We start from the raw sequence: 25368 nt of genomic DNA on the forward strand, positions 1-25368 counted from the left end.
GCAGAGGGAGCTCCATGACTCAGGCCTGCTGCACGGGCGAGCTGGCAGAAATCAACATAAAAAGCCTGTCCCGCACCCCCCTCCCGACTGTGCTCGCACCCTCTCGCACACAGCGCCCAGCCCGGACAGATCTCTCTTGCAGAGCATCAGCTGTCTCTGGCCGCCAGCCCATCTCCTGCGCTTCGAAAGATGCAGAGGCGCTTCTTTGGGGGTGCGATTGCCTGAAATGCGGAAGGGGGTGTCCGCCGCCCCGGGTATGACGAAGCCCCCGAGGGATGGCACAAAGCGAGGGGCGGGCGGCCTGGGCCTTTGGTGGGGACGCGGGGTTCCCTTAGCAGTTTGGGGAGCTACCTCCCTCCGCAGCACCGGGGGTTCGATGGGTTCCCCCGGTCGTGGGTCCCCTGTTGCCCCCGCAGAGCACAGAGCGCTTGGGGCTTGCACGGGTGCGGGGGAATGGAAGAGACACGCCCCTGCAACGCAGGGCTGCTGTCTGTGAGGCGCGAGACGGCATTTCCTAATTTTTGACGGCGGACGAGGCTGGGCGAGGGGAGGTGGGGGTTCAGTTGTGAGAGTAGCCCCGCGGGGGCGGTGGGAGGTTCCCCCCACACCCCGCCAAAGGGCGGATGGGGCGGGCTCAAAAAATGGCAATCAAAAGCCTACAGCACCCGGTATTCCCAGGCGGTCTCCCATCCAAGTACTAACCAGGCCCGACCCTGCTTAGCTTCCGAGATCAGACGAGATCGGGCGCGTTCAGGGTGGTATGGCCGTAGACGCTGGAGCCGGCCTCCGGGAGCCTCAAGAGCCCGCGGCGCCGGGCCTCCAGGCCCGCTGAGCCCTGGGCCCCCTGGCTGACCTGGTGCTCAGCTCCCCGCACCCTCTGCCCCGCCCGCCCTCTAGCCGGGACTAGATCTGTCCCTGCTGAGCCACCAGCTGCCTCTCATCCACCTTCTGAGCTTCCAGGAGATGCGAGACGCGGGAGAGCGGCTCCCCGGGGCGGTGTGCGATGTCCCGGGGAGCCCGGAAGGGGGCGCCCTCCCCAACTGGGCTCCGCTAGGGATTCCACTTCACATCCCCATGGCAGCATTTTGTTGGGGAGAATCCAATGGCTAAACACGTAGCTGGGACCAAAAATATGCATGTGCCTAGGCAGGGTCCAGGGGGAGGGGAGGTGGAGGCCGCCCACCATGTAGGCCCACAGCCAGCCCCAGGTCTGATGCGCCGTGTCCTGGGAGACCCTAGGAGGGGATATGGCCTGGGTGGTCACCCCTTCGTTTCCTCCATTTCTCCCTCTTACAGGTGGAGACCTAGCGAGGTGGCCCAGGGCGGTGTGACTCTACCAGTATCACAGTGCTGAAGCCCAGGCCTGTTGGGAGTGGCAGTCCAGGCCACATCCCACCCCGTCTAGGGATCTGGCCCTCTCGGAGTTTTTGCATCCGGCGCAGGTCACACTGCCTGTGCACAGGTGGGGCAGGTTTGATGTCATATACACCGGTCCAGGTCTCTAGAAGATTGTTTCCTGTACCATCCCTCGTGTGTCGGCAGGGTCCCTGGGAAGGCCCAGGAGGACACAGTGGCTTTGCCAGGACACTAAACCGATCAGACAACACAGGTCTCACTGGGCTCTCCTGAATGCTAGGCCCCTGGTGGCAAGAACGGGGAGCTGTGGGAGAAAGCTGAGTTGGGGAACTTGGAGTATTTCTGGGGGTGTCAGTCAAAAGCCCAGAGGGCTTTCCGGGCAAGTGTGCTTAAAGGAACACATACAGGTAATGGAACCTTGCAAACTTGATGTCACTTCCTCAGTGACAGGACAATACAGAAGCTAGAACTCTGGTCACCAGGCACCACATTCCCGAGACAGGCCCCTATCACCTCACTTGACTGGAGACCTGGGAGAGAGCAGGATGTTCTCCACTGGTCTCCAGATGTCCTTGGGCTGTGTCTTTGGAAAAGCTTACAACAAAACTGTTTCACACAGGCAGACAGTGGCTCTGGTCTCCCTTCTGACGCCTGCTGTCCTTGAGCAGTGTGTAGCCTCAGGTAACTTAGGACTGCCTAGCGTTGGCCAATCCCAGGGAGGCCACAACTGGGAGCACTTGAGGGCATCGTATCAGTCCTTGCCACTGTGTGTGCGTGTGTGCGTGCGTGCCTGTGTGTGTGCGTGTGTGTGTGCTGGAGCGAAAGAAACTGCAGGAGGGGTGGTTTGCTGGGAGAAACTGCAGGAGGGGTGGTTTGCTGGGTCTCTCAAGTGCCTACCTCAGGTCATGGGGGGCACAGGAGGAAGTGAGTGCTGGGGGCTCATTTTATTCCTTCATGGCTAGAAGTCTATTCAGACAACCCTGTGCACCTGATCAGGGAAAATGACTTTATGGTGGGTTTTCCTACTGTGGTGAGACCCAGGCAATTTTCCAATGGCCCAGACACCAGGCGTTGCCTTATCAGAGCTCCACCCAGGTGGTCATGGAGACTCAGTTGGACTAGTACAACTTCTTCCAATCCTTGTCCGGGGGCTAGAGACCAGACCACCGGCAGTCAGAGTGGGCCTAGAGTTGAGGGTGGGTACAGAGGGCGCTGTCCCCACGGGATGAAGATGACCAAGGAGAGCCAGATATCAGATTCCCCCGAGAGTGTTCAGCAAGGAGAGCCAGATATCAGATTCCCCCGAGAGTGTTCAGCAGTTCCACCTGTATTTTATCTATTTATTTATTTATTTATTTATTTATTTATTTATTTATCTATTTATTTCTCATAATCCTCGGCCAGGATATCTCTCCCTTGACTTTTAGGGAGACTGGAAAAAACCGGGAGAGGCAGAGAGAAACATGGATGTGAGGGAGACACCTGGATTGGTTGCCTCTGGCAGGCGCCCCCGAGGGGGCAGGGTTCCAGCCTGCAAGGGAGGTAAGTGCCCTTGACCCCAGTGGAACCGGAGACCCTTCCATCCACAGGCCTGCGCTCTGTCCACTGAGCCAAGCCCGCTGGAGCCTCTTCCACTAGCGTCACAGACACATCCCTCCCATCCCGGGGTGCCCTCTGTCAGGCGGGAGACCCCTTTCCCTGATTGGGGGGTGGAGGTCGTGGTGGCCGGGGGTGGGGGATCCTAGAGTAGGCCCAGGGGTCCCCCCACCAAACCCTCAACACCGCCAAGGCGAGGAGGGGGTGGCCGAGCCGCTCTCCTGGGCTCAGGGTGGGTGTTTGGGGGTGGGGAGGTGGAGTGTTGCAGAGTGGCAGGAAGGGGGCGGGCGTCCCAGTGGACCTCAGGGCCCTGCCTTGGCCACGGGGCGGAGCTTGGACAAGGAAAATACAAACATAAAAAAGCCCTGTCCCCGCACCCCCCCTCCCCGACCTGGTGCTCCGCCACCCCTCTCCGCACACCAGCCGCCCCAGCCCGGACCAGATCTCTTCTTGCAGAGCCATCAGCTGTCTCTGGCCCGCCCAGCCCATCTCCTGAGCTTCGAAAAGATGCAGGAGGGCGCCTTCCTTTGGGGGTGCGATTGCCTGAAATGCGGAAGGGGGTGTCCGCCGCCACCGGGTAGGACGAAGCCCCCCGAGGGATGGCACAAAGCGAGGGGCGGGCGGCCTGGGCCTTTGGTGGGGACCGCGGGGTTCCCTTAGCAGTTTGGGGAGCTACCTCCCTCCGCAGCACCGGGGGTTCGATGGGTTCCCCCGGTCGTGGGTCCCCTGTTGCCCCCGCAGAGCACAGAGCGCTTGGGGCTTGCACGGGTGCGGGGGAATGGAAGAGACACGCCCCTGCAACGCAGGGCTGCTGTCTGTGAGGCGCGAGACGGCATTTCCTAATTTTTGACGGCGGACGAGGCTGGGCGAGGGGAGGTGGGGGTTCAGTTGTGAGAGTAGCCCCGCGGGGGCGGTGGGAGGTTCCCCCCACACCCCGCCAAAGGGCGGATGGGGCGGGCTCAAAAAATGGCAATCAAAAGCCTACAGCACCCGGTATTCCCAGGCGGTCTCCCATCCAAGTACTAACCAGGCCCGACCCTGCTTAGCTTCCGAGATCAGACGAGATCGGGCGCGTTCAGGGTGGTATGGCCGTAGACGCTGGAGCCGGCCTCCGGGAGCCTCAAGAGCCCGCGGCGCCGGGCCTCCAGGCCCGCTGAGCCCTGGGCCCCCTGGCTGACCTGGTGCTCAGCTCCCCGCACCCTCTGCCCCGCCCGCCCTCTAGCCGGGACTAGATCTGTCCCTGCTGAGCCACCAGCTGCCTCTCATCCACCTTCTGAGCTTCCAGGAGATGCGAGACGCGGGAGAGCGGCTCCCCGGGGCGGTGTGCGATGTCCCGGGGAGCCCGGAAGGGGGCGCCCTCCCCAACTGGGCTCCGCTAGGGATTCCACTTCACATCCCCATGGCAGCATTTTGTTGGGGAGAATCCAATGGCTAAACACGTAGCTGGGACCAAAAATATGCATGTGCCTAGGCAGGGTCCAGGGGGAGGGGAGGTGGAGGCCGCCCACCATGTAGGCCCACAGCCAGCCCCAGGTCTGATGCGCCGTGTCCTGGGAGACCCTAGGAGGGGATATGGCCTGGGTGGTCACCCCTTCGTTTCCTCCATTTCTCCCTCTTACAGGTGGAGACCTAGCGAGGTGGCCCAGGGCGGTGTGACTCTACCAGTATCACAGTGCTGAAGCCCAGGCCTGTTGGGAGTGGCAGTCCAGGCCACATCCCACCCCGTCTAGGGATCTGGCCCTCTCGGAGTTTTTGCATCCGGCGCAGGTCACACTGCCTGTGCACAGGTGGGGCAGGTTTGATGTCATATACACCGGTCCAGGTCTCTAGAAGATTGTTTCCTGTACCATCCCTCGTGTGTCGGCAGGGTCCCTGGGAAGGCCCAGGAGGACACAGTGGCTTTGCCAGGACACTAAACCGATCAGACAACACAGGTCTCACTGGGCTCTCCTGAATGCTAGGCCCCTGGTGGCAAGAACGGGGAGCTGTGGGAGAAAGCTGAGTTGGGGAACTTGGAGTATTTCTGGGGGTGTCAGTCAAAAGCCCAGAGGGCTTTCCGGGCAAGTGTGCTTAAAGGAACACATACAGGTAATGGAACCTTGCAAACTTGATGTCACTTCCTCAGTGACAGGACAATACAGAAGCTAGAACTCTGGTCACCAGGCACCACATTCCCGAGACAGGCCCCTATCACCTCACTTGACTGGAGACCTGGGAGAGAGCAGGATGTTCTCCACTGGTCTCCAGATGTCCTTGGGCTGTGTCTTTGGAAAAGCTTACAACAAAACTGTTTCACACAGGCAGACAGTGGCTCTGGTCTCCCTTCTGACGCCTGCTGTCCTTGAGCAGTGTGTAGCCTAGGGAGGCCACAACTGGGAGCACTTGAGGGCAAGGCCACAACCGGGAGCACTTGAGGGCATCGTATCAGTCCTTGCCACTGTGTGTGCGTGCCTGTGTGTGTGTGTGTGTGTGTGTGTGTGTGTGTGTGCTGGAGCGAAAGAAACTGCAGGAGGGGTGGTTTGCTGGGTCTCTCAAGTGCCTACCTCAGGTCATGGGGGGCACAAGAGGAAGTGAGTGCTGGGGACCAAGCTTCCGTACCCTCTGGAAATCCTAGGGGTTGAGGGCTCATTTTATTCCTTCATGGCTAGAAGTCTATTCAGACAACCCTGTGCACCTGATCAGGGAAAATGACTTTATGGTGGGTTTTCCTACTGTGGTGAGACCCAGGCAATTTTCCAATGGCCCAGACACCAGGCGTTGCCTTATCAGAGCTCCACCCAGGTGGTCATGGAGACTCAGTTGGACTAGTACAACTTCTTCCAATCCTTGTCCGGGGGCTAGAGACCAGACCACCGGCAGTCAGAGTGGGCCTAGAGTTGAGGGTGGGTACAGAGGGCGCTGTCCCCACGGGATGAAGATGACCAAGGAGAGCCAGATATCAGATTCCCCCGAGAGTGTTCAGCAGTTCCACCTGTATTTATTTATTTATTTATTTATTTATTTGTTCAGCAGTTCCACCTGTATTTATTTATTTATTTATTTATTTATTTATTTATTTATTTATCTATTTATTTCTCATAATCCTCGGCCAGGATATCTCTCCCTTGACTTTTAGGGAGACTGGAAAAAACCGGGAGAGGCAGAGAGAAACATGGATGTGAGGGAGACACCTGGATTGGTTGCCTCTGGCAGGCGCCCCCGAGGGGGCAGGGTTCCAGCCTGCAAGGGAGGTAAGTGCCCTTGACCCCAGTGGAACCGGAGACCCTTCCATCCACAGGCCTGCGCTCTGTCCACTGAGCCAAGCCCGCTGGAGCCTCTTCCACTAGCGTCACAGACACATCCCTCCCATCCCGGGGTGCCCTCTGTCAGGCGGGAGACCCCTTTCCCTGATTGGGGGGTGGAGGTCGAGGTGGCCGGGGGTGGGGGATCCTAGAGTAGGCCCAGGGGTCCCCCCACCAAACCCTCAACACCGCCAAGGCGAGGAGGGGGTGGCCGAGCCGCTCTCCTGGGCTCAGGGTGGGTGTTTGGGGGTGGGGAGGTGGAGTGTTGCAGAGTGGCAGGAAGGGGGCGGGCGTCCCAGTGGACCTCAGGGCCCTGCCTTGGCCACGGGGCGGAGCTTGGACAAGGAAAATACAAACATAAAAAAGCCCTGTCCCCGCACCCCCCCTCCCCGACCTGGTGCTCCGCCACCCCTCTCCGCACACCAGCCGCCCCAGCCCGGACCAGATCTCTTCTTGCAGAGCCATCAGCTGTCTCTGGCCCGCCCAGCCCATCTCCTGCGCTTCGAAAAGATGCAGGAGGGCGCCTTCCTTTGGGGGTGCGATTGCCTGAAATGCGGAAGGGGGTGTCCGCCGCCACCGGGTATGACGAAGCCCCCCGAGGGATGGCACAAAGCGAGGGGCGGGCGGCCTGGGCCTTTGGTGGGGACCGCGGGGTTCCCTTAGCAGTTTGGGGAGCTACCTCCCTCCGCAGCACCGGGGGTTCGATGGGTTCCCCCGGTCGTGGGTCCCCTGTTGCCCCCGCAGAGCACAGAGCGCTTGGGGCTTGCACGGGTGCGGGGGAATGGAAGAGACACGCCCCTGCAACGCAGGGCTGCTGTCTGTGAGGCGCGAGACGGCATTTCCTAATTTTTGACGGCGGACGAGGCTGGGCGAGGGGAGGTGGGGGTTCAGTTGTGAGAGTAGCCCCGCGGGGGCGGTGGGAGGTTCCCCCCACACCCCGCCAAAGGGCGGATGGGGCGGGCTCAAAAAATGGCAATCAAAAGCCTACAGCACCCGGTATTCCCAGGCGGTCTCCCATCCAAGTACTAACCAGGCCCGACCCTGCTTAGCTTCCGAGATCAGACGAGATCGGGCGCGTTCAGGGTGGTATGGCCGTAGACGCTGGAGCCGGCCTCCGGGAGCCTCAAGAGCCCGCGGCGCCGGGCCTCCAGGCCCGCTGAGCCCTGGGCCCCCTGGCTGACCTGGTGCTCAGCTCCCCGCACCCTCTGCCCCGCCCGCCCTCTAGCCGGGACTAGATCTGTCCCTGCTGAGCCACCAGCTGCCTCTCATCCACCTTCTGAGCTTCCAGGAGATGCGAGACGCGGGAGAGCGGCTCCCGGGGGCGGTGTGCGATGTCCCGGGGAGCCCGGAAGGGGGCGCCCTCCCCAACTGGGCTCCGCTAGGGATTCCACTTCACATCCCCATGGCAGCATTTTGTTGGGGAGAATCCAATGGCTAAACACGTAGCTGGGACCAAAAATATGCATGTGCCTAGGCAGGGTCCAGGGGGAGGGGAGGTGGAGGCCGCCCACCATGTAGGCCCACAGCCAGCCCCAGGTCTGATGCGCCGTGTCCTGGGAGACCCTAGGAGGGGATATGGCCTGGGTGGTCACCCCTTCGTTTCCTCCATTTCTCCCTCTTACAGGTGGAGACCTAGCGAGGTGGCCCAGGGCGGTGTGACTCTACCAGTATCACAGTGCTGAAGCCCAGGCCTGTTGGGAGTGGCAGTCCAGGCCACATCCCACCCCGTCTAGGGATCTGGCCCTCTCGGAGTTTTTGCATCCGGCGCAGGTCACACTGCCTGTGCACAGGTGGGGCAGGTTTGATGTCATATACACCCGTCCAGGTCTCTAGAAGATTGTTTCCTGTACCATCCCTCGTGTGTCGGCAGGGTCCCTGGGAAGGCCCAGGAGGACACAGTGGCTTTGCCAGGACACTAAACCGATCAGACAACACAGGTCTCACTGGGCTCTCCTGAATGCTAGGCCCCTGGTGGCAAGAACGGGGAGCTGTGGGAGAAAGCTGAGTTGGGGAACTTGGAGTATTTCTGGGGGTGTCAGTCAAAAGCCCAGAGGGCTTTCCGGGCAAGTGTGCTTAAAGGAACACATACAGGTAATGGAACCTTGCAAACTTGATGTCACTTCCTCAGTGACAGGACAATACAGAAGCTAGAACTCTGGTCACCAGGCACCACATTCCCGAGACAGGCCCCTATCACCTCACTTGACTGGAGACCTGGGAGAGAACAGGATGTTCTCCACTGGTCTCCAGATGTCCTTGGGCTGTGTCTTTGGAAAAGCTTACAACAAAACTGTTTCACACAGGCAGACAGTGGCTCTGGTCTCCCTTCTGACGCCTGCTGTCCTTGAGCAGTGTGTAGCCTCAGGTAACTTAGGACTGCCTAGCGTTGGCCAATCCCAGGGAGGCCACAACGGGGAGCACTTGAGGGCATCGTATCAGTCCTTGCCACTGTGTGTGCGTGCCTGTGTGTGTGTGTGTGTGTGTGTGTGTGTGTGTGCTGGAGCGAAAGACACTGCAGGAGGGGTGGTTTGCTGGGTCTCTCAAGTGCCTACCTCAGGTCATGGGGGGCACAAGAGGAAGTGAGTGCTGGGGACCAAGCTTCCGTACCCTCTGGAAATCCTAGGGGTTGAGGGCTCATTTTATTCCTTCATGGCTAGAAGTCTATTCAGACAACCCTGTGCACCTGATCAGGGAAAATGACTTTATGGTGGGTTTTCCTACTGTGGTGAGACCCAGGCAATTTTCCAATGGCCCAGACACCAGGCGTTGCCTTATCAGAGCTCCACCCAGGTGGTCATGGAGACTCAGTTGGACTAGTACAACTTCTTCCAATCCTTGTCCGGGGGCTAGAGACCAGACCACCGGCAGTCAGAGTGGGCCTAGAGTTGAGGGTGGGTACAGAGGGCGCTGTCCCCACGGGATGAAGATGACCAAGGAGAGCCAGATATCAGATTCCCCCGAGAGTGTTCAGCAGTTCCACCTGTATTTATTTATTTATTTATTTATTTATTTATTTACTTATCTATCTACTTATCTATCTATCTATTTATTTATTTATTTATTTATTTATTTATTTATCTATCTATTTATTTCTCATAATCCTCGGCCAGGATATCTCTCCCTTGACTTTTAGGGAGACTGGAAAAAACCGGGAGAGGCAGAGAGAAACATGGATGTGAGGGAGACACCTGGATTGGTTGCCTCTGGCAGGCGCCCCCGAGGGGGCAGGGTTCCAGCCTGCAAGGGAGGTAAGTGCCCTTGACCCCAGTGGAACCGGAGACCCTTCCATCCACAGGCCTGCGCTCTGTCCACTGAGCCAAGCCCGCTGGAGCCTCTTCCACTAGCGTCACAGACACATCCCTCCCATCCCGGGGTGCCCTCTGTCAGGCGGGAGACCCCTTTCCCTGATTGGGGGGTGGAGGTCGTGGTGGCCGGGGGTGGGGGATCCTAGAGTAGGCCCAGGGGTCCCCCCACCAAACCCTCAACACCGCCAAGGCGAGGAGGGGGTGGCCGAGCCGCTCTCCTGGGCTCAGGGTGGGTGTTTGGGGGTGGGGAGGTGGAGTGTTGCAGAGTGGCAGGAAGGGGGCGGGCGTCCCAGTGGACCTCAGGGCCCTGCCTTGGCCACGGGGCGGAGCTTGGACAAGGAAAATACAAACATAAAAAAGCCCTGTCCCCGCACCCCCCCTCCCCGACCTGGTGCTCCGCCACCCCTCTCCGCACACCAGCCGCCCCAGCCCGGACCAGATCTCTTCTTGCAGAGCCATCAGCTGTCTCTGGCCCGCCCAGCCCATCTCCTGCGCTTCGAAAAGATGCAGGAGGGCGCCTTCCTTTGGGGGTGCGATTGCCTGAAATGCGGAAGGGGGTGTCCGCCGCCACCGGGTATGACGAAGCCCCCCGAGGGATGGCACAAAGCGAGGGGCGGGCGGCCTGGGCCTTTGGTGGGGACCGCGGGGTTCCCTTAGCAGTTTGGGGAGCTACCTCCCTCCGCAGCACCGGGGGTTCGATGGGTTCCCCCGGTCGTGGGTCCCCTGTTGCCCCCGCAGAGCACAGAGCGCTTGGGGCTTGCACGGGTGCGGGGGAATGGAAGAGACACGCCCCTGCAACGCAGGGCTGCTGTCTGTGAGGCGCGAGACGGCATTTCCTAATTTTTGACGGCGGACGAGGCTGGGCGAGGGGAGGTGGGGGTTCAGTTGTGAGAGTAGCCCCGCGGGGGCGGTGGGAGGTTCCCCCCACACCGCCAAAGGGCGGATGGGGCGGGCTCAAAAAATGGCAATCAAAAGCCTACAGCACCCGGTATTCCCAGGCGGTCTCCCATCCAAGTACTAACCAGGCCCGACCCTGCTTAGCTTCCGAGATCAGACGAGATCGGGCGCGTTCAGGGTGGTATGGCCGTAGACGCTCGAGCCGGCCTCCGGGAGCCTCAAGAGCCCACGGCGCCGGGCCTCCAGGCCCGCTGAGCCCTGGGCCCCCTGGCTGACCTGGTGCTCAGCTCCCCGCACCCTCTGCCCCGCCCGCCCTCTAGCCGGGACTAGATCTGTCCCTGCTGAGCCACCAGCTGCCTCTCATCCACCTTCTGAGCTTCCAGGAGATGCGAGACGCGGGAGAGCGGCTCCCGGGGGCGGTGTGCGATGTCCCGGGGAGCCCGGAAGGGGCGCCCTCCCCAACTGGGCTCCGCTAGGGATTCCACTTCACATCCCCATGGCAGCATTTTGTTGGGGAGAATCCAATGGCTAAACACGTAGCTGGGACCAAAAATATGCATGTGCCTAGGCAGGGTCCAGGGGGAGGGGAGGTGGAGGCCGCCCACCATGTAGGCCCACAGCCAGCCCCAGGTCTGATGCGCCGTGTCCTGGGAGACCCTAGGAGGGGATATGGCCTGGGTGGTCACCCCTTCGTTTCCTCCATTTCTCCCTCTTACAGGTGGAGACCTAGCGAGGTGGCCCAGGGCGGTGTGACTCTACCAGTATCACAGTGCTGAAGCCCAGGCCTGTTGGGAGTGGCAGTCCAGGCCACATCCCACCCCGTCTAGGGATCTGGCCCTCTCGGAGTTTTTGCATCCGGCGCAGGTCACACTGCCTGTGCACAGGTGGGGCAGGTTTGATGTCATATACACCGGTCCAGGTCTCTAGAAGATTGTTTCCTGTACCATCCCTCGTGTGTCGGCAGGGTCCCTGGGAAGGCCCAGGAGGACACAGTGGCTTTGCCAGGACACTAAACCGATCAGACAACACAGGTCTCACTGGGCTCTCCTGAATGCTAGGCCCCTGGTGGCAAGAACGGGGAGCTGTGGGAGAAAGCTGAGTTGGGGAACTTGGAGTATTTCTGGGGGTGTCAGTCAAAAGCCCAGAGGGCTTTCCGGGCAAGTGTGCTTAAAGGAACACATACAGGTAATGGAACCTTGCAAACTTGATGTCACTTCCTCAGTGACAGGACAATACAGAAGCTAGAACTCTGGTCACCAGGCACCACATTCCCGAGACAGGCCCCTATCACCTCACTTGACTGGAGACCTGGGAGAGAACAGGATGTTCTCCACTGGTCTCCAGATGTCCTTGGGCTGTGTCTTTGGAAAAGCTTACAACAAAACTGTTTCACACAGGCAGACAGTGGCTCTGGTCTCCCTTCTGACGCCTGCTGTCCTTGAGCAGTGTGTAGCCTCAGGTAACTTAGGACTGCCTAGCGTTGGCCAATCCCAGGGAGGCCACAACCGGGAGCACTTGAGGGCATCGTATCAGTCCTTGCCACTGTGTGTGCGTGCCTGTGTGTGTGTGTGTGTGTGTGTGTGTGTGTGTGTGCTGGAGCGAAAGAAACTGCAGGAGGGGTGGTTTGCTGGGTCTCTCAAGTGCCTACCTCAGGTCATGGGGGGCACAAGAGGAAGTGAGTGCTGGGGACCAAGCTTCCGTACCCTCTGGAAATCCTAGGGGTTGAGGGCTCATTTTATTCCTTCATGGCTAGAAGTCTATTCAGACAACCCTGTGCACCTGATCAGGGAAAATGACTTTATGGTGGGTTTTCCTACTGTGGTGAGACCCAGGCAATTTTCCAATGGCCCAGACACCAGGCGTTGTCTTATCAGAGCTCCACCCAGGTGGTCATGGAGACTCAGTTGGACTAGTACAACTTCTTCCAATCCTTGTCCGGGGGCTAGAGACCAGACCACCGGCAGTCAGAGTGGGCCTAGAGTTGAGGGTGGGTACAGAGGGCGCTGTCCCCACGGGATGAAGATGACCAAGGAGAGCCAGATATCAGATTCCCCCGAGAGTGTTCAGCAGTTCCACCTGTATTTATTTATTTATTTATTTATTTATTTATTTATTTACTTATCTATCTATTTATTTATTTATTTATTTATTTATTTATTTATTTATTTATTTATTTATCTATCTATTTATTTCTCATAATCCTCGGCCAGGATATCTCTCCCTTGACTTTTAGGGAGACTGGAAAAAACCGGGAGAGGCAGAGAGAAACATGGATGTGAGGGAGACACCTGGATTGGTTGCCTCTGGCAGGCGCCCCCGAGGGGGCAGGGTTCCAGCCTGCAAGGGAGGTAAGTGCCCTTGACCCCAGTGGAACCGGAGACCCTTCCATCCACAGGCCTGCGCTCTGTCCACTGAGCCAAGCCGCTGGAGCCTCTTCCACTAGCGTCACAGACACATCCCTCCCATCCCGGGGTGCCCTCTGTCAGGCGGGAGACCCCTTTCCCTGATTGGGGGGTGGAGGTCGTGGTGGCCGGGGGTGGGGGATCCTAGAGTAGGCCCAGGGGTCCCCCCACCAAACCCTCAACACCGCCAAGGCGAGGAGGGGGTGGCCGAGCCGCTCTCCTGGGCTCAGGGTGGGTGTTTGGGGGTGGGGAGGTGGAGTGTTGCAGAGTGGCAGGAAGGGGGCGGGCGTCCCAGTGGACCTCAGGGCCCTGCCTTGGCCACGGGGCGGAGCTTGGACAAGGAAAATACAAACATAAAAAAGCCCTGTCCCCGCACCCCCCCTCCCCGACCTGGTGCTCCGCCACCCCTCTCCGCACACCAGCCGCCCCAGCCCGGACCAGATCTCTTCTTGCAGAGCCATCAGCTGTCTCTGGCCCGCCCAGCCCATCTCCTGCGCTTCGAAAAGATGCAGGAGGGCGCCTTCCTTTGGGGGTGCGATTGCCTGAAATGCGGAAGGGGGTGTCCGCCGCCACCGGGTATGACGAAGCCCCCCGAGGGATGGCACAAAGCGAGGGCGGCGGCCTGGGCCTTTGGTGGGGACCGCGGGGTTCCCTTAGCAGTTTGGGGAGCTACCTCCCTCCGCAGCACCGGGGGTTCGATGGGTTCCCCCGGTCGTGGGTCCCCTGTTGCCCCCGCAGAGCACAGAGCGCTTGGGGCTTGCACGGGTGCGGGGGAATGGAATGGAAGAGACACGCCCCTGCAACGCAGGGCTGCTGTCTGTGAGGCGCGAGACGGCATTTCCTAATTTTTGACGGCGGACGAGGCTGGGCGAGGGGAGGTGGGGGTTCAGTTCTGAGAGTAGCCCCGCGGGGGCGGTGGGAGGTTCCCCCCACACCCCGCCAAAGGGCGGATGGGGCGGGCTCAAAAAATGGCAATCAAAAGCCTACAGCACCCGGTATTCCCAGGCGGTCTCCCATCCAAGTACTAACCAGGCCCGACCCTGCTTAGCTTCCGAGATCAGACGAGATCGGGCGCGTTCAGGGTGGTATGGCCGTAGACGCTGGAGCCGGCCTCCGGGAGCCTCAAGAGCCCGCGGCGCCGGGCCTCCAGGCCCGCTGAGCCCTGGGCCCCCTGGCTGACCTGGTGCTCAGCTCCCCGCACCCTCTGCCCCGCCCGCCCTCTAGCCGGGACTAGATCTGTCCCTGCTGAGCCACCAGCTGCCTCTCATCCACCTTCTGAGCTTCCAGGAGATGCGAGACGCGGGAGAGCGGCTCCCCGGGGCGGTGTGCGATGTCCCGGGGAGCCCGGAAGGGGGCGCCCTCCCCAACTGGGCTCCGCTAGGGATTCCACTTCACATCCCCATGGCAGCATTTTGTTGGGGAGAATCCAATGGCTAAACACGTAGCTGGGACCAAAAATATGCATGTGCCTAGGCAGGGTCCAGGGGGAGGGGAGGTGGAGGCCGCCCACCATGTAGGCCCACAGCCAGCCCCAGGTCTGATGCGCCGTGTCCTGGGAGACCCTAGGAGGGGATATGGCCTGGGTGGTCACCCCTTCGTTTCCTCCATTTCTCCCTCTTACAGGTGGAGACCTAGCGAGGTGGCCCAGGGCGGTGTGACTCTACCAGTATCACAGTGCTGAAGCCCAGGCCTGTTGGGAGTGGCAGTCCAGGCCACATCCCACCCCGTCTAGGGATCTGGCCCTCTCGGAGTTTTTGCATCCGGCGCAGGTCACACTGCCTGTGCACAGGTGGGGCAGGTTTGATGTCATATACACCGGTCCAGGTCTCTAGAAGATTGTTTCCTGTACCATCCCTCGTGTGTCGGCAGGGTCCCTGGGAAGGCCCAGGAGGACACAGTGGCTTTGCCAGGACACTAAACCGATCAGACAACACAGGTCTCACTGGGCTCTCCTGAATGCTAGGCCCCTGGTGGCAAGAACGGGGAGCTGTGGGAGAAAGCTGAGTTGGGGAACTTGGAGTATTTCTGGGGGTGTCAGTCAAAAGCCCAGAGGGCTTTCCGGGCAAGTGTGCTTAAAGGAACACATACAGGTAATGGAACCTTGCAAACTTGATGTCACTTCCTCAGTGACAGGACAATACAGAAGCTAGAACTCTGGTCACCAGGCACCACATTCCCGAGACAGGCCCCTATCACCTCACTTGACTGGAGACCTGGGAGAGAGCAGGATGTTCTCCACTGGTCTCCAGATGTCCTTGGGCTGTGTCTTTGGAAAAGCTTACAACAAAACTGTTTCACACAGGCAGACAGTGGCTCTCGTCTCCCTTCAGGCTTCATAGGAATTATATAGTCTAATTTCGGTATATTAGGGAAGAGAAAATTAGGCCCAGATGTTCTGACTTTTGAGTAGTGTTACAAGCAATTCAGCAAAGCCAAGAGCTGACTGCTCTCCCAGAGGCCTCTCCGCAATCACAGCTCCCTCTCTTCATAAATACTTACTACAGGAATGAGACATCAGGAGCAGTGAGGGTTCTGTTAGCACACTTAGACAAGGATCAGATTTGAGTTCAATGGGATTAGTAGAAGAAAAAGAGAAGCAGGAAAAATAAAAACTAGAAGAGTATGAAAATACAACCTGTTCATAATAATAAAAACCTTTATAGAAAATCTGAGACTTGTGAGAAAGCAGGATGGAAGAACATGGATCACAAGGTATATGTAATGTTCTTTCAAAACACTGCAAGGACCATTATAATCCTGTAAACCCACAAGTGGTCAAATTACATTTTCCCATCACAAACATCAAACTCACTTATCTATTTGATGGCAAACAGCCCCTCTGTCCTCCAGACCCATCCTGTGTGTCGATCTGCACTTCACACTGTCGGGCTGTGTCCCCAGCATTGGAAAGGCTTACGTTGTCTGTGGGACACTCTGAATGGCATCATCTCAGTCTCCCTTTCCAAGTGTCTCAATGGAAGTGTCCTCCAGTTAATTCACTTATTCACTATGACACGCTTTTTAGAAAAATTGTACTGAATTTATTTGGTTTCATATGTACTTTTCTATAACACATCATCTGTGCCTGGGTCCAAAGTCAAGTCTCCTTCCCTTCCGCCTTCCACTCCCTCCCCCACCCCTTTCCCTCTTGTAATCGCCATACTGTTCTCTGTGTCGATGCGTTTTTTTTCTTTTTGGTGAATCCCTTCACCTTTTTCATCCAGCCCCACACAACACCCCTCCCGTTGACAGCTGTCAGTCTGTTTCGGATCTATGAGTCTGTATATATTTTGTTCATTAGATTATACATGTAAGTGAAATCATATGGTATTTGTCTCTCCCTGATTGGCTTATTTCACTTAGCATAATACTCTCCAGGTCCATCCATCCGTGCTTTCTCAAAAGGTAAGATTTCCTCCTTTTTTATGGCCAGGAAGTATCCATTGTATAAATACTCTATATATCTAGCCTGTGTTGAAACTGAAAAATGATGTCAGATAAAATGAGAGGAGTTTGGGGCTGTGATGGTTACAGGACGGTCCAGGGGAGGATGCAGGAACAGCCTGTGGGGAAAGCCCTGCTCTCTCTCTTCCCTGGGCTGTTTGTGGGGAGGGCGGCTAGGAGAGAGTGACAGAAAGGGGAGCCCACCTTTTGTTCTCTCTTCCCTGCATCCACAGAAACGAAATGATTCCAGGGACTCTTGGGTTCCTCCAGAGCCAGGACAGGCTGTAGGACCGGCCGGCTGAAGCCAGCGTGGAGGGAAATGTGCTACTGATGAGGTTGCTGAGCTCGGGTCCAAGCCCCTCTCCTCCGCTTCATCCTGCTGTGGCTGGGGCTCTGCCAGCCCCGTGGCTCTGCCTGGCGCTGCACCGCCTGAAACCAGAAGGGTGAAGGGAGCCGCAGGGGTGGCTGGCGCGTCTGGAAGCCCCTGCTTCAGTGCCCCACTCCCTCCTCTAAATGACACTTAATAATCCCAGCCCCGCCCTGCTCTGCTCACCCTCGGGGGCAGCTGGTTCTTGCTTTTGGACCCATCGCATGGCGCACAGAACACTAATGACTAAAACCCTGTTGCACCAAAACATGTATTTTTTGCCAATTTGACCAAAACACAGGTGTATTTTTATTCATTCCCACAGATGGCTATTGTGCTGGCTGTTGGCATTTTTCATTTGACATCTAAGGGAAAAGAGGTCGGTGCCCGGACTAAATAGTTTTAAAATTCCCGCGGCACACCGGTTGGAAATCACTGCCTTTGAGTAACATTTTTACCTTTTAGTTACCTAAGCAATAACTTTCTACCGAATTATATTATATTTTATTATTATATTTTAGTGTGTGGTTTCTACCTTCAGGTCTTTACTTATGTAAACTCACACCAGGAAGGGACCCTGGGGTGGGGGTGGGGGGCTGGAGGGCTCGGTGTGGTGACAGGTGGCAAAGCGACGCTTCCTCCGGGTGGGAATCAGCTGCCGGCCCCACAGCAGGAGCAGCCACTCCGCCGACTGCGGCCTGGGCGGCTCTCACCGTCCACTGGGGCCTTTACAGAAAGAAAATGAGAAGGTCTCCGCTCAGGTCCTAGTCAGACCACCAGGGAACGGCTATCACAGCCTAAACCACCAGCTACTTCTCACCCTCACAGGCCTTATCTTGTTGGAAACAGACACAAACCTCATTGTGCAGATGGCGAAATTATAATGTACCGACCAGAGCAGAGAGCGCTGCCCTCGTCTGTCTGAGCCTCGCTTCTGAGCAGAGAGAGTCCGTCCTCTGGTGTCTGAGGAGACACCTCCCCTCCGGGCACCCGCCTGCCTCGCGGGCGCTGAGCTGCCCAGGGCGCCTTCTCCCGAGACCCGTCCTTCAACCCCGGGCCCTCCGCACCCATAACGGGGACCTGATTTCAAAGTGCCCGGCAGGTCCGGACAGTGACTCGGGATGAAGCAAAGTTTGGATAAAATCCACGGTCAGATCCCTGCGGCCCGGGAGAGGGTGGAGGGGAGGACCGCGCGCTGGGCCGAGCCCAACGCCAGGCTGGGGCTGCACGCGGTGTGTCCTGGAGCGGGAAGTGGCTGCGCAGTGTCCGCGGAGGCGGCGGCTGGGCCTCAGTTCATGGCGCTGAGGTTATTGCGCTGAGTTTATTGCGCTGAGATGCCCGAGCGCCCCGAGCAGGAGGCAGAAGCAGCAGCCAAAGGCTCCCGCCGCCTCCGCCTTTGAGAGCTGGTGCCAGCGGCAGAGGCTTCCAGCAGCGCGGGGCCCGGGGGGAGGGGAGTGGATTGTGGGAGACGGGGAGAGGGTCCACAATACAACACTCGGACCCACAAGAACCGTGGCAGCAGCTACTGAATCAGTCTAGGCTTGAAAGGGCGTCGCTTGTTACAGCAATTAAAAAAGACCAGGTCTTGTAACCAGGAAACTGACTTAGTAGCCAGTTTCTAACAGCAGCTCAGCCCCAGGGCGTTTCCTGCGGGGCTGGCTGTGCCCTTGGCGAGGAGCCAGCACCGCCGGTGCCTGTGGTCCCTGCCACGCCTCCCCCAGAGACGGGTCTGTGCAGAGCGACGGGCAGCACGATGCCTCCCCCTCAGGGTTCATAGAAACTGGCTCTCACATGTGCTAATTCCTGACTCCAACTTCCACGGGGCCCAGAGGCCCGCGGTCCAGGGGACAGGCGATGGCTGGCCCAGCACCCACTCCTGTGGCCCAGGGACCCGAGGGCCCGCGCTGGAGTCACTTCCTCGGGGACAGACATTCTTGGCAACCGGCCAAAAGCCCACATTGCTCTCTGACGCACAGTGAGGTGGGTAGGTTTCCGCAGAGGCCCCTGGAAACGACCAACAGCAATGCCACTCGCGGGAGGACTGCAGGGGCCGGGCCACCACCGCCACCACCGCGGGTCTCACAGACGCACGAGTGGCCAGACCTGTCCCATCTTTGTCCTCTCGCCTGTATGCTGAGTGTGGCGGCTGCCCCAGGGCAACCCCCGCTTTCTAATGGCGGGAGTGGGTAGGAGACTCGTGAGCTCTGAGGCCAGAGAGAGTCCAGACAGCCCAGAGCTCTTCAGTTCTGCTCAGGTGACACGCAGCAGCCAGCGGGCACCTGAAGGCGGGCACCTACAGGGGGCACCTCAGGGCAGGCACCTGCGGGCGCCCCAGGAGCAGGCAGCACACGGACGTCATAGCATCTGTTCTGCACTGTTGGGGTCCAGCCCCAGCAGGTCCAGGGGTTCCCAAAGGTGTGGACGGAGTTGGCAAAGAAGGAATGACATGGAGACAGTGTTCAGTTGATCAGCATAGCGAGGTTCTCTAGCCAGGTTCTCTGTTTTTATTGTCTTGTTACATCTGTATTTATACCAGTTGATTTTAATCCTATCCATTCTATTCCAAAGGTTAGGGCATTTGTTAATCTAGTTCTGTTAAGTTTAATCCTGTCTAGGTTAATCTCTGTGTTCCATTATAAGGGCTATTCCAAGGTCACTGCTCTATTGATAAGCTACAAGGAAGTGACTGAAGGAGATTATCCTACCCAGTAAAGGTTATGTCCTCCCAGCCTTGCTGCTTGCCTTCCCTGGGACTGCCCTGTGTCGGTGAGTCTCCAGGGGTATAGGCTTTGGTGCTTTCCCTGGTGGGCAGACCCCTGGGGATGTGGGCCCAACAAGTCCAAAATTTATTGAAAAATCCTCACCTGGGGAAACAACCTTTCTTAGGGAGGTGGTCCTGTTTAAAACACATAGCGCTAAGAGGGGGGGGGGAGCAAACATATGCCATATATGCCAGGTCCCTTGAAACATAAGCTGTGCAGCTGTTTCTTCCCTGCAGCGACTGTGTCAAGCAGCAAGGGTGGACCAGTTTCCAGCAATGCACCAGCCACTGTGCGGGAGACACGTCAGGGCCCCAGGGTGCATGAGGCCTGGAGGGGCTCGAGGAGCTCCCGTTCTTAACACAAAGGCACAGCTCCGGGGGGCAGGTGCCAGGGGAGCTTCCTGAGGGCAGAGCCCATGCCTGCCCCCCCCCCCCCCCCCACACACACACCCATGGCGGGCACTCAGCTCTGACAGGGCAGCCAGCACCAGGCCCTCAGAGCCAGCGGGCAGACTCCTAGGCTCAGGGGGAGGCCGCATCCACGCTGGTTGGAGGCGCAGAACTCGGACAGTTGAGAGTTGGGCAGAATATTTTGCCTGAGAAGTTCCCTCTTTGGTGCGAGGTGAACTACGGCACACTGGGCTCCCCAGCCCCCAGCACCAGTGGGGGAAAGGGGGTCCCCACAACATTTGCCTGTTCAAAGCCAAGGGTTCCGTGGGGGTGCCATGGAGGGCTGCATCTACATTTCTGAGTGGTAGATCATCTCCTAGTGCCATGGTCGGCAAACTGAGGCTCGCGAGCCACATGCAGCTCTTTGGCCCCTTGAGTGTGGCTCTTCCTAAGCCTTAGGAGTACCCTAATTAAGTTAATAACAATGTACCTACCTATATAGTTTAAGTTTAAAAAATTTGGCTCTCAAAAGGAATTTCAATCGTGTTGATATTTGGCTCTGTTGACTAATGAGTTTGCCGACCACTGTCCTAGTGTATCCAGGTTCCGTACCAAGAACACAGTGTCACAGGCTGGGAGAGCAACAGGGAACACGACACACCACCCCGTTCAGGTGGCGAGCCGATCCCAAGGAGGTGCAGGTACAAGCCCAAGGTCAGCAGCTGGGCACTGACAGGAGGGTGGGTCCCCCAGCCAAACCGCGCCTGAGGCAGGTTGTCCCTGAGACCATAATGAGGGGTGCAGTCATGCAGAGCTCAACAAACGTACCCGAAGCCAGAGAAAGGAGCTATACTTTACATTTAGTTTTCACATATATATTTTTATTTTTACAAAGAAAAAGAGATTAACTTTATAACAGCAGCCAGGGAAAGGGAAAAAAATCTAGAAAAGTGCCAAAGCAACACAAACTCTGAAGCACCCTTAACCGCGCCCCCCCCCCTTAGAAAGTAGTTTCTAATTATGTAACCTGTCTCCCTTTCCAGTTAAGAAGAAAAGTGATTCTGCTACAAGGCAGAAAGAACTTCTTGCTAAACCAGTTGTTAAAAATAAGACAACAGGCCCCACATGGAGCAACTTATGGGAAGCCCCATGTCACCAAAAGGAGACAATCACACCTGCAGCCTCTCCCGGAAATGGGAGGGTAAGCCAGTCAGTGAGGAGCAGCCTGGCCAGCGCTGTGAGGGCATCTGTCATCCCCCAGGAAAGCATCCGGGGCACAGCCGTCCAAGCTCTGCTAGAGGACTTCCTTGTTCCCGCCTCCTTCTGCCCAGAGCAGTCTCTCATTGGCACAGCCTTCGGAGCTCCCTTCTATGGACTGGATGGGATGCTGCCAGAGCCATGAATCACCGAATAAAGCCAATATCTTTAAAATGTACTCAGTCCAATTCTGTTTTTTAACACTTGAATTTCTTTGGTTCTTAAAAGTTTTCTGGAATGAAACTTCTTTTTCTCAGTGGCTGAACTGAAACTTGTACCTTATTTTGCAGTTTGAGAAGTCTTATCAGATTAAACAAATATATGACAAATGATGAAGTCTACAGGCAGATCCATGGGCATGACCATTTGGTGGAATAATCTAGCCAGTATTTGATCAAAAACATAGACGCGACATAGAGGACATGAAATCTATTATAGGAAAGTTAGTTAAACCCAAACTCCTCCTCTTAACAAACTGTCAAATAGTTTGTGTTAAAACACCCTTTTAAAAAGTTGAAGCTTGATAAAGTTGAAGCATTCATTGATAAGTAGTTGCAGGACTTGTGTGCTTTCTCAGGTGAGTTTCTGTTCCAGTTTGTACCTTATTTCCCAACTCATGGATCATGTTGAAATATTCACAGCTAAACATCTTTTCACTTTCCTGCTTCTTGCTAAGTGTGGATTAAGATCTCAGTAGTTGCTTTTCAAGCTATCACGTGTTAAGTAAAAACATTTAAACACGAGTTAAGTAAAAACATTGTGCACACGAGTTTAACCTGCTCCACAGCCTCTCCAATTCCAGCTGGGACTTGGAAAAAGTGTGCACAAGAAACACCATCTGCCCAGATTGTCAAAAACGTTGACGTGCACCTCCCAGGGTTTTTAAACTTCTCACATTCATCTGGAAAAGATAGATGCACTTAAGCTACATTTGCAAGAGCCATTTTTGACCAAGCTCACCACTCTTAAGTGGTTTTTTAAAGCATTGCCTTCCGTTTTTGATACTCCTGACCTCACCTGATTTCACCCACACAAATCAACTGAAAGGCTTACAACAAAGATCTTTGAATAAATTTAATAATTTGGTAAATAGATCCTCCCTTCTTTCTCCAGTTCCCAGAAAGATATCAATTTTTTTGGATTCCATTGTGCTGGGGTGAGGGACCGCGGCATGGAAGGGTTACAGAATGTTACAGAATGTGCTAAGGGGAGGAAATGAGACATGAGAAATTGAATGTGCTGGGAGGGGGGACTGACGTATGGAGAGGGATTGTGTCAGGATATGGAGAAGGATTGTATTAGGGTTAGGAACCATGGAAGAAAAATTGCTAGATTGTCTTAGACCAGTCAGGTGTGACTCTGTTTACCCCCCCTTTGTGCTTATGAACTTTCTGTGAGCTTCTAAGGTAACACTGTTTTGCTATAAAAATCATAATGCACACTTGCTCTTTGCCACATGCCGCGAGGCTTTCCAGAGGGGGAAGGTACGGGCTGTGGTCAGCTGGCCAGCTTAATAAACGGCTTTCAAATTTAAATTCTGAGTCGGTGGTCTATCTCGTTGAGCCAACCCATAACATTTGGAGGCCCGCAGCGAGATACCCGGCAGGGAGGAGAGGGACCCCTTATTTAGGGCTGGAGGCTCTCCCCCAGCAGGGGTGAGAGGGACCCCCTATTTAAGGCAGGAGGCTCTCCCCCGGCAGGGGTGAGAGGGACCCCTTGTTTAGGGCAGGAGGCTCTCCCGCGGAAGGAAGGAGAGGGACCCCCTATTCAAGGCAGGAGGCTCTCCCCCAGTTGTCGCCCGGCACTCAGCGAGATACCCCACACCTGTGGAGAACGATTACCAAGGAGGCCTCCAGTCCACCCAAAACTTTCAATTTGGAAACCAAGCCACCTGGACTCTCGAGAGAGGTAAGGGACCGGTCGTTAAACAGGAATTGGGACGTCCCACGGAAGGACCTATACGGAGGGCTGGACGCAGCGGTACTCCTGGTCCTGACCCACGGCCACGACGGTGGCCGGGGTCCCTGGTTCGTGCGGCTGTAGGCTGCACTGGGTTTGTCTGTCTGGTATTTGTTTGTCTTGGTATTTGTTGTTAAAAAGTTGTCTGCTTCTGTGTACACCCTGCTGCAATGTTTTTTGAAAATTTTCAGGACTTCAAGGAGCAAGCTGCAGGTTCCGGGCAACCTTAGGTTGCATTTGGCTGATTTATTTTGTCTTTGTTCTTTGTTGTCTTTGTCTTTGTCAAATGGGATAGGGTCAGTCATCTTTGTCGACCCCCTATCAGTCAGCCCACTCCGGGTGAGTGGAAGGGGAGCTTGATCCCCTCCCGGGAAGCTATAGAGCTCCCCTCAGGAATTAGGAATTTGTTCAGGAACTGGGTGGATTGTTTAACTCTGAGTGAATGTCTGGTGAAAGTGTGTGAGTGTGGAGGGAAGGGGGCCTGCCTCTCCTCTCCTTTATGTGGCTCCACGACTTCGGATACGGAGTCCGAGTGGGCCCCCAACCTGCGGTTCCGCGATTCGTCATATGGCATAACGGTGACTCACCCCACATGGAGGTGACCAGGCCCGGGGTTTATACGGGTGCACCTTAGCTACGACGAATCTAAGCTCCCAAGGGATGCGGCCAGGCGGGCATCTGAGTGAGGATCTGTGAAAACAGGTCACCCCCTCCCTTGTCTGTCTCTCGCCACCGATCATCATGGGGTCGGGGCAAAGTTTGTTTGTGTGGGACTAGCCAATTTACTACAGAGAAGGGAGACTGGATACAGCTCCAGCCTGGGCTGGTCTATTAAGAAAGTGTAAATCATTACTGGTCTGTGTGAAGTAAGAGCTACTTTGATTTATTCTGCTTTCTGTTGATACGCTTGGCTGAATGTTTGGGCTGGCCCCTTAGCAGTCTGCAAATAGTCTCTTGGCAGCTGAGAGAATTATTTTTCTCAGAGTCTTTTGCTCACTGTTAAGGAGAATTAGCCCACTTAGTTAATAAAGATTTGTCTACCAGCTGCTCTTACCTAGGTTGTAATTTACTGTATTAAACTGAAGTTCTAGGGTAGATTTAAAGGTTATAATGTTAATGCTTTTGATTTACAGCGATTCTGTGAATGGGAGTGGCCCACTTTCCAGGAGGGGTGGCCAGATGCAGGGTCTTTTGATCTGACCACTGCCTACCGGGTCCATTACATCATACACGGCCACCCAGGGCATCCTAATAAAATTCCTTATATTCAGGTTTGGGTTGACATATTGTCCAAGAAACCCCGGTAAATGAGGGCTTGCCTCCCGAGGGAAAATTGGGACAGAGACAGACAATTCTTTTGGCCTGGCCCCAGAAGGGAAAGGCTCCTCCGGTCCTTCAGGGAGAGAGGGGGAGAACTTGCAGGACCTTGCGACATCTGCCAGTCCTGCAGTTCCTATGTTGCCACTACGGCAGGCCAGCCCTCTAGATCTGGGGCTAGACAGGCAGCCCTCTGGGGAAGCAAGGCAGATTGAGACGCTATTCCCAGCTCCAGACCAGATTAGGGAGTAAATGATCAAAAAGGGGGGCTGGATGCCTGAGCTGCCTGCAGTGGCCCTGAAAAAGAAGCAGCAGCAGCAGCGAAAAAATAGAGAACAGCGGAAATTTACCTGACACTAGAGCTGCCTCGATGCTGCTGCCCAGTGAGAAATGAGTGTTTTACAACAAGCAGCACAAGACTTGGGCCTTTGGCTTGCAGGCTACAGCAGTTAAGCCAGAAGCCAGTAACTGTAGCCTACCTACAGCCCTAGAAATAAAGTAACAAGCCTAAGATCTATGAAAGCTGCAGATAGAGTTAGTACAAGCTCCCTGCTTGCAAATGTACTGAAAGGGTTTAGTACCTGTTGCTGCTGGAAGAGGAGGGGCTGATATCCCCTTCCAGTGCACTCCCTTCAAAGAGGCCTGGTCGCTGCTCTGCCATAAAGGGGACTGGTGGGAAGACAAGGAAAGCAGGGCCCTGTAACTAATAAACAGAGTTAAGAAAAGGGCACTCTTCCTGGACCTGGGAGCCATCAGGACTTTGAAATTCTCCAAGAGAGGAGAAGTCTGACTCAGAGACTAGCCAAAACCTCGTTGGGTTAGAAGGACCGGAGGCTGCATATTGAACCTATAGACTGAAATTTGCTAGGCAGAGGTCCAAGCCCAGTTGTATAGGGATTAAGCTACCTATGTACAGCAAAACAACTTTCTCCTGTGCCAGAATACATTTTAAGGAAATTGGACAAACTGTATTTGTGGCTAGAAAGAACTGGCCTATGTGTAAACTGTCCTGGAAAAAGGCTATGTGGAATGAACC

The 25368-nt window shown here is 56.2% G+C and overlaps 1 long non-coding RNA gene and 5 other non-coding genes across 6 annotated transcripts; 1 reads left to right on the forward strand and 5 right to left on the reverse strand.

The window, feature by feature from the left end:
• Positions 1-653: 653 nt before the first annotated feature.
• Positions 654-772, reverse strand: LOC111824536. Its single transcript, XR_002827632.1, has one exon. It is a non-coding gene; the product is annotated as a 5S ribosomal RNA (ribosomal RNA).
• Positions 773-3930: 3158 nt separating this feature from the next.
• Positions 3931-4049, reverse strand: LOC111824537. Its single transcript, XR_002827633.1, has one exon. It is a non-coding gene; the product is annotated as a 5S ribosomal RNA (ribosomal RNA).
• Positions 4050-7214: 3165 nt separating this feature from the next.
• LOC111824538 lies at positions 7215-7333 on the reverse strand. Its single transcript, XR_002827634.1, has one exon. It is a non-coding gene; the product is annotated as a 5S ribosomal RNA (ribosomal RNA).
• Positions 7334-10511: 3178 nt separating this feature from the next.
• LOC111824539 lies at positions 10512-10630 on the reverse strand. The gene has a single exon (XR_002827635.1). It is a non-coding gene; the product is annotated as a 5S ribosomal RNA (ribosomal RNA).
• A 3187-nt stretch (positions 10631-13817) lies between these two features.
• Positions 13818-13936, reverse strand: LOC111824535. The gene has a single exon (XR_002827631.1). It is a non-coding gene; the product is annotated as a 5S ribosomal RNA (ribosomal RNA).
• Positions 13937-20326: 6390 nt separating this feature from the next.
• LOC106695662 lies at positions 20327-21234 on the forward strand. Its single transcript, XR_002827629.1, has 2 exons — positions 20327-20513; positions 20843-21234. It is a non-coding gene; the product is annotated as an uncharacterized LOC106695662 (long non-coding RNA).
• Positions 21235-25368: the final 4134 nt, after the last annotated feature.

This window comes from Myotis lucifugus, unplaced genomic scaffold (assembly GCF_000147115.1).
Source record: "Myotis lucifugus unplaced genomic scaffold, Myoluc2.0 scaffold_2032, whole genome shotgun sequence".
Taxonomy (NCBI): domain Eukaryota; kingdom Metazoa; phylum Chordata; class Mammalia; order Chiroptera; family Vespertilionidae; genus Myotis; species Myotis lucifugus.